At 36.5% G+C, this 8,261-nt stretch overlaps 1 long non-coding RNA gene across 4 annotated transcripts in view; it reads left to right on the top strand.

Moving 5' to 3' along the window:
• Positions 1-4,357: 4,357 nt before the first annotated feature.
• LOC118147258 (uncharacterized) overlaps positions 4,358-8,261 on the top strand; it is a 100,594-nt gene continuing 96,690 nt past the window's right edge. For all 4 annotated transcript variants that reach the window (XR_004733463.3, XR_008476248.2, XR_013526066.1 and 1 more), the window contains exon 1: positions 4,358-4,521. This is a non-coding gene — a long non-coding RNA (uncharacterized LOC118147258). The remainder of the gene's footprint in view (positions 4,522-8,261) is intronic.

The raw sequence follows: 8,261 nt of genomic DNA, 5'->3' as shown, positions 1-8,261 counted from the left end.
CAGTCTTGAAAGAAGCTGAAGGAGTGGGGGTACCCACCACACCTTTAAACAAGAATCAAAATTATCATGTATTTCCCATCAGAAATCATGTAACAAGAAGACGAAGGGGTGAAATATTTAAAGTGTTGAAAGAAAAAAAATTTAAAAAAACTAGAATTTGTGTATCTATTTCATGGACCACAGTATAATTATTCTTAGAGAGTGAAGAAAAAGTAGACTCTCTCATCAAATAAAGAGGGAGAGAATTTGCTGCTAAGAAGCTTGCCTCGCAAGAAATGTTAAAAAGATGTACTTCAGAGAGATGAAAGATGATAGCTCAGAAACTCAGATCTGTATTAAAAAGAGCATTAGAGAAGGAATAAATGAAGGTAAAAAATTATTTTTCTTCTTAATCGATTTAACAGATAACAGTTTATTGGAAATAATAGCAACAATGTATTGATTGACTATAGCTTATGGATATAAATAATGACAGTAATATAATAAGAAATGGGAAACAGGAATTAAGAACTTCCTGTTAAAAGTTATTTGTACTGCACATGAAGCAGTATAGTGTTTTTTATTTCAAATAGAAAGTGGACTTAGATTAGTGGTAAATGTATGTTGCAAACTCTGTGATAATTTTTAAAAGAAGTGTAATTGATATACAAGAGAAGAGAGAAAATAGAATAATTTAATATACTTCTTCAAAAGCAGAGAAGGCAGAAAAAGAGTGAGCAAAAACAACCACAAAAAGAAACAAACAAGGATAATGAATAGAAAATTGTTACAAATATGATAAATATTAACCTAATTCCATTAATAATCACTTTAAATATCAATGGTAAAAAGATAAACAATTAGAGTGGATTAAAAAAAAAAAAGAAGAACCAATTATATGCTGTTTATAATCAGGCAGAGCTCATGCCTGTAATCCTAGCACTTTGGGAAGCCAAAGTGGGCAAATCACTTGGGCTCACGAGTCCCAGATCAGCCTGGGCAAGATGGCAAAACTTTGTCTCTAAAAAACAAATACCAAAAATTAACTGTGTGTTGATGGCACACGCCTGCGGTCCCAGCTACCAAGGAGGCTGAGATAGGAGAATCACTTGTATCTGGGAGGTCCAGGCTACACTGAGCCATGATCACACTACTGTACTCCAGCTTGGGTGACAGAGTGAGACTTTGTCTCAACAACAATGGAAGAAATCAGCCTTAAATAAAAAGGTACGAACAAATGGAGGGATGGAGAAAAATAATCCATGCTAACACTCAGCAAAAGAAATTGAGTATAACATTTATTTCAGACAAAGCCAACTTCAGCAAGGAAAATTATCAAAGTTCAAGAGGGGTATTACGTAATGATAAAGGAGTCATTTTATTAAGAAGATACAACAGTCCCTAAAGTGTATGCACCTTATCATTGGAGATAGATCCAGCAGGCAGAAAATCAGTGAAGTATGAAGTTGAACTGATAAGTGCTAACAAATAATTGGATCGAACTGACATTTAAAGAATAGCTCATCCAACAACAGCAGAATAGACATTCTTCTCAAGCTCTCATGGAACATTCATCAACATAGATCATATGCTGAGCCACAAAACACATGTTAACAAATTTGAGCAATAAAAATCATACAATGTATGCTTTAGACCATGGAGGAATTAAGTTATAAAACAATAACAAAAAGATATCTGGAAAAATGCCAAAATATTTAGAGATCAAACAATACACTTGTAAATAACACATGATTCAAAGAAGAAATCTCAATAAGTTTTTAGATATTTTAAACTAAATGAAAATAAACATATAACATCAAAATTTGAAGGATGCAGTGAATGCAATACTTACAAGGCCATTTATAGCATTGAATGTACAAATTAGAAAAAAAAATCTAAAGTTAATAATATAAGCTTCCACTTTAGGATTTTTTTAACAAGGAAATTAAACCCAAAGTAAGCAAAAGAATAGAAATAACGAAAGATTAGAGCAGAAATCAATGAAATTGAAAATGCCATCAGAAATAGTCTAGTCTTATAAAAGAAGAGAAAATGGAGTTTTAAGAGATACATAGAGGAAACAGACACAGAGGAAGAGGCATGGAGCAGAGAGATGTGTTCACAAGCTGAAAATGCCTGTAGCCACCAGAAGCTGGAAGAAGCCAGGAAAAAATTCCCCCATGCTGCCTCTGCCGACACCTTGATTTTGGACTTCTGGCCTCCAGAACAGTGAGATAATAAATTTCTGTTCATTTAATCCACCAAATTTGTGGTCATTTGTTACAGCAGCCAGAGGAAACTAATACAATATTCAACAGTCAGTGTTGGGGGCAAAATTCCCGAAGAAAACACTATGCAATTAGCCAAATACTGGCTAATGACATCAAGATGCAGGAAATCATTTAGACTGAATTGTCAGTGGAAATGACAAATACTGGCCCTGTCAGGATATTCCAGAAATCCTAAGTACTTTTCTCATAATGAGTTTTTTTTTTTTTAGTTGAGAAGATTTGATAAATGGCGGTGCTTCTTTTTAAAATTTACATTGATTATATTGAATTGGCTCTTGCAAATCCCATCAACTTGTTTGAATCTAGTCAGATCGTACATGCTATTTACAGTAGGCTTGAGTATGAATAAAAAGAAAGTGAATTTATGGTAAAGCAACATCAATTGTGAAAGCATTGTCAGCAAACTCAGATAAATTAACTTGCATAGGCCTTTGCTTGCAGGTCTGCAACAGTGTATTTTTACCTGGTTTCTGTGCTACATATTCCTTATCTGTATATTCAGAAAATCATAAACACTGATTTTTCTCCCTTTTCTATTAATGACATTTTTACACAGGATTTTCAAGTCTTGTCACTCTGTTCTTACTGAAATTTTCTCAGGCTTCAAGGTCTAGCTTAAAGCCACAGGAATTCCGAAATCCACACTGTTCCTCTGCTTTCCAGTGCATACTAATGAGATCTCTTCTTAGGATGAAGTTCATTGTGTCTCGAAGTATATTTAATGCTTATTTTTCTATCTTCCCTATGAGGTCAGTGATTTTCAACCTGGACTAGGGGCAGTGGTTGGGGAAAGTATAGGAAAGTACAGGACTACCTGGAAAGACTTGTCTGTGGTTCATTCACCTGTTCCCATCCCTTTCACTGAAATTCTGGTTCACTAGGTACTAGCTGGGAACAACTCCCCAGATATTTCTGAATCTCCTCCCTTGCTAGGCCCTTACCTTTTATACCAGATGACATCAGGGAAATAAAAAATAAGTCCTGTGGCCTTAGATAATTTAGATTTTAAGATAGTTATCATATTTTTGAGGTCACAGACTCCTTTGGAAATCCTATGTGGACCCATATTTTTAAAATAAACACATACATAAACTTTGTGTATAAATTCAGGGGATTAATAGCCTTCTGAAGATTATTCTTGAACTCTCTAAGAATCCAAGGGCTTCTAGTCAGAAATCCTAAGTTAAAGTATGTAGAAGATAGCATCACATGAAGGACACTCAACATATACTAGTTTAATTAATTAACTGATTAATGTCTATCTTATTAATGCTATATAAGTATATGCAAATTATTTCTAGACTTTGAGTATATATGAAGAAAGTTACTTATTAACTAGTACCTTGTTATCTTTGCTTATGACAAACTACAAAGTGGACATATTTTATAAACCAAAGAAAAAGAAAAAATAAGGAAAAACATACAATAAATGTTAGAGTTGGGTCAATCTGATTTATTTTAGAACAAAAAGGCAAAACCCAAAATGGTCAGTCATATTATCCTGGTAGCACATATCCTCAGCCAGCCTATAGCCACTGCTTTGACTTCCCAAGGGAAATAACACAATAGTTCAGGCAAAATTATTTTATTTACCTGAATGTGATATGTTTCTCAAACCATGTCAGACTTACCTGTTTGGTTGAGCAAGTCCCCATAGAGGTATAAGGTGCCTTTGGCCCCTAATAAATGAGACTAGAAATGAAATTAAAAGCCACTTCATTGGCTTTGTCCACTTTTTTCCCCCCTCAATTATATCCAATTTTCAATTATCTGATCTAGACCTTAGCACCCCAATGCTGAAAAAATTTCAGGATAAAAGATGGAAGAAAGAAAGGTCTCACCTAAACACCTGAACTTACAGGCCTAAGGTAATCTTAGGCATCCTTTCTTTGGGAAGCACTGCAATTCTCATTGGCTTTCTAATTTCTTCCTCCTAAATCAAAAGAGACTCTGAAATCTTCTACTACCCACTGGTAGAGAAGGAAAAGAAGTCACCATTGGTCTGAATTCCAAAAAGGTTCCATTGAACCCAAGGGCTCAGAATGTTAACCCTTCCCTTTATGATGTGGCAAACTCTTCCATAGCTCAGTGGTCCGATAACAATCCTTAGACCTACATTAACCTATGTCAGTGCCCCATCCTGAGTGTGAAGTGGTGCAAGAGAGGAGAGAAGAGAGGACCTTGGGCCTAATGATAGCCAAGCACCTACCCTGTACAATTGGCACATAAAAGAACTACGACGGAAATCCAGGTATTTGGATAACCAGCCCACTGCTATTTCTAGTCCTCTAAAACCTTTAGTATTAATCATTTTGTTATTACAAGAGATAAAGTACATCATTCTCTGGGAAACAATAACCACATCAAAAAAAATTTTATCTTTAGTCAAATATTCCTTAGCATTATGACTCATTCCTTTGCATCCCCACAGATCAGTAGAACTTATTAAACCTTGTATTTTCCACAAATTAGAAGCAAACTTCTAAAGGGCAGCATTTATTTATATCTGATTCATCTTACGGTAATTCGTATAATATTTTGCATATACTAGGAACTGAGTGAAAGAGTGAGTGAGCACACAAGAGTGGAAAAACTAAACAAAAATGAAGTTTTTCTTAGTATTTCATCAGCCTAATTTCTTTAAATGATATGTTTTCAACTGAGTTTGTACAGTATTCTATTTATATATCTTAAGCCAAATACAAGATGAAAAACTGCTTTCAAAGGAGTTAGAGTACTACTGATTACATGTAACTCAAATATTAAATATTTGGCACCCAGATTTTAGACTAAATTTTTCTGTTTCCCTAAAGAACATTTGAGAGTATACATATCCTCGAGGTCAGAAGGGAAAAAAGGAGACAAACAATGACAAAACCAGCTTCTGATCTTACAAAGAACATCTGAGTGTGAACACATATGTGTATGTATATACACATACATATATACACACATATACACATATATACACACACATATATAAACACACACACACATACATATATATATATATACAACAAGACAGAAGCGCATGAAGAAAAAGTGAGATTCCTTCTCATTTTTCCCTGGGGGAATACAATTCCACAAAGGAAAACACACGTAAACCTGTTTGCTTGTATCCTTTTCTTGTTGTTCTGTAGAAGTTACTCATACCTAGCATACAAAAGACAGCCTGGCAGGTAATCATCACATTTCTTTCCCAGCCTTAGTCAGAGATAAGGTTTACCTGGGAGTCTTTAATCTTCTTTTGGCCATAATCTCACAAGTAAGCCAAGGGTCAGCCATCACCAGCCATTCAACACTTAACAAATAACTATTATAGATATTTTAGTTCAACTTTGTGCTAACAAAAATTCTATCAATTTTTGCACATTTGTACAATTGTCAAGATTCATTGTTTCCTCTATAATCACAAAATAAAACTAGACTTGGTGTGTGCATAAAAGAAACAGAATAAATTGAATCAAGGACAGTGGCTGTTTCCGAATGACCTGTTTCCCAGACATGGACCATGTCTGCTTGGACCTCCCCCAACCCCACCGCTGCTAACCTCCATTAAATATAATATTTTACCTGCCTTGATAGCTGCTGTCTGTCAAATACCTCTGCATGCCTGAACCACTCTCACAAGTCAATTTAAATGTCTAAAATACATAACTGATGCTCTTTCTTGTAAATGCAATGGTTTATGGAAAGGATCACGGCTAGAAGATTGTCAGCTGAGGTAGTCTTCTGCGTTTACTCTCAGGGACCATGGGTAGTACAAGCTTCTCTCTCTCAGGAGTAGTCTACCTCACACAACTGTCCTCCCAGTCCTAAGATTTCTACCTGGGAGTGTAAAGGGTTGGCAGAAATGAAGCATAGCTTCCCTCCAGCTGACTACAAGGGACAAACTGCCACAATCACTGCAAATGGCCCATGCGATATCTTCTTTGAACAGTTGATTATATTACTGTCTCTCCCATGTATCTGAATGAACTTGGTTCCCCACTTAGGCCTCTTAGCCAACTCCAGCCTGGCAGATATACCATACAGCTTTAGCAGTGGCTGTAAATTATTCCTGAGCTTTTCTGTCATGGGTGCCAAAACAAGGCAATGTGACATATTTGCTGAGCTATTTAAACATTTCTTTATATAGTGACTAAATGCTGCTGCCCATTTGAAAACACTTGAATGCCCATAATGGCTGCCTAGAAATCAGTGTGGCTAACCTCACCTAATTACTGATCAGGGAGTGACATCCCAAGGTAAGCATCTGTTGAATGCAGGGGAAAATCCACAGAATTCTCTGGAATCAGGCAGTGTTTTGCATCTCTTTGCTTCTCTTCTGCCCTAATGTAAAATTTAAATGACTAGAAGTCAGAGAAAGCATACTCATGTTGCCACATGCCATTTGCCACATTGCAGAGCCCATCTGCTCTATTAAATGGTCAACTACTGGTCAACTACTTCATGCAAATGCTTGAGGAGTCACTTTCAAATTGATCTGGGTTATCTCCAATTTCTTCAGTCAGTTTTCACATGCAGCGGCTTTGTGAATGTTTCAGTAATTGATATGTCATAGTCATTGCCCTCACCTTTCAGGAGCAACATGTGAATATTTTTTTTCATTGTTATTGGGCTGAGACCTATTTATCCAATTCTAAATCTCATTAGAATGCTGTGTCATCTTGGAGCCAGAGCAAAATGGGGGAAGAAAATATGCAGACATTGGTACATCTGACACCAGCCTGGCAGAATTTTTTCTTCTGCAAACCTTGCAGCCCAGAGAAAGACTGCCACTCTCAACCGAATAAGAGGTGCTAAAAGAAAGAATCTTGATTCTTCACCTAATTTTGCAGAGTGGGTTTGCGAATTCACTGCTACCTTATCCGGGCCCTATGAGATCTGTTTCCTATCTCTTTGAAGCATCATTATGCCGAAGCCACAAACACCATTTTTTAGTTTTGCTAACAAGCTAATATTAAAAGGTCCTGTCTTCAGGATGATGTCAAGAGAGTGAGAACCTAGGGTTGTCTGTTTGTTTGTTAATTTTATTTTAGGTTCGGGGTGCACATGCTGTTTGTTGTATAGATAAATTATGTGCTGTGCCATGAGGGTTTTCTATACAGATAATTTTGCTACCCAGGTAATAAGCACAGTAACCAACAGGTAGTTTTTCAATCCTCACTTTCCTCCCTCTCTCCATTCTCACTTAGGCTCCAGTGTTGATTATTCCCTTCTTTGTGTCCATAGGTACTCAATGCTTAGCTCCCACTCGTAAGTGAGAACATACAAGGGAGTATTTGGTTTTCTGTTTCTGTGTTAGTTCACTTAGTTGCCATGTTGCTGCAAAGAACATAATCTCATTCTCTTCTATGGCTACATGGTATTCCATGGTGTATATATATTACTTTTTTCTTTATCCAGTGGAACACTGATGGGCATTTAGGTTGGTTCCATGTCTTTGCTATTGTGAATAGTGCTTCAATGAACATATTTATGGATGTGTCTTTATGGCAGAAGAATTTATATTCCTTTGGATAGATATCCAGTAATGGAATTGCTGGGTCGAAAGGTAATTTTGCCTTGAGTTCTTTGAGAGAGGTCCAAACTGCTTTCCACATCAGCTGAACTAATTTACATTCCCACCAACAGCATGTAAGTATTACCTTTTCTCCACAACCTCATCAACATCTGTTACTTACTGACTTTTTCATAACAGCTGTTCTGAGCAGCGTGAGATGGCATCTCATTGCGGTTTTGATTTGCATTTCTCTAATGGTTAGTGATGTTGAGCATTTTTTCACATGCCTGCTGCCTGCATGTGTGTCTTCTTTTGCAAAGTGTCTGTTCATGTCCTTTGCCCACTTTTTAATGGGGTGGTTTATTTTTGTTTGTTGATTTAAGTTCCTTATAGATTCTGGATACTAGACTTTCGTCAGAGGTACCACCCTGGGATCCCAGCCTCCCATTACTGAGGCTCAGGAGGAGACACAGTGATAGGGGACT

The sequence above is a fragment of the Callithrix jacchus genome, chromosome 14 (genome assembly GCF_049354715.1).
Source record: "Callithrix jacchus isolate 240 chromosome 14, calJac240_pri, whole genome shotgun sequence".
Taxonomy (NCBI): domain Eukaryota; kingdom Metazoa; phylum Chordata; class Mammalia; order Primates; family Cebidae; genus Callithrix; species Callithrix jacchus.
This window is presented reverse-complemented; position numbering and strand designations above follow the sequence as displayed.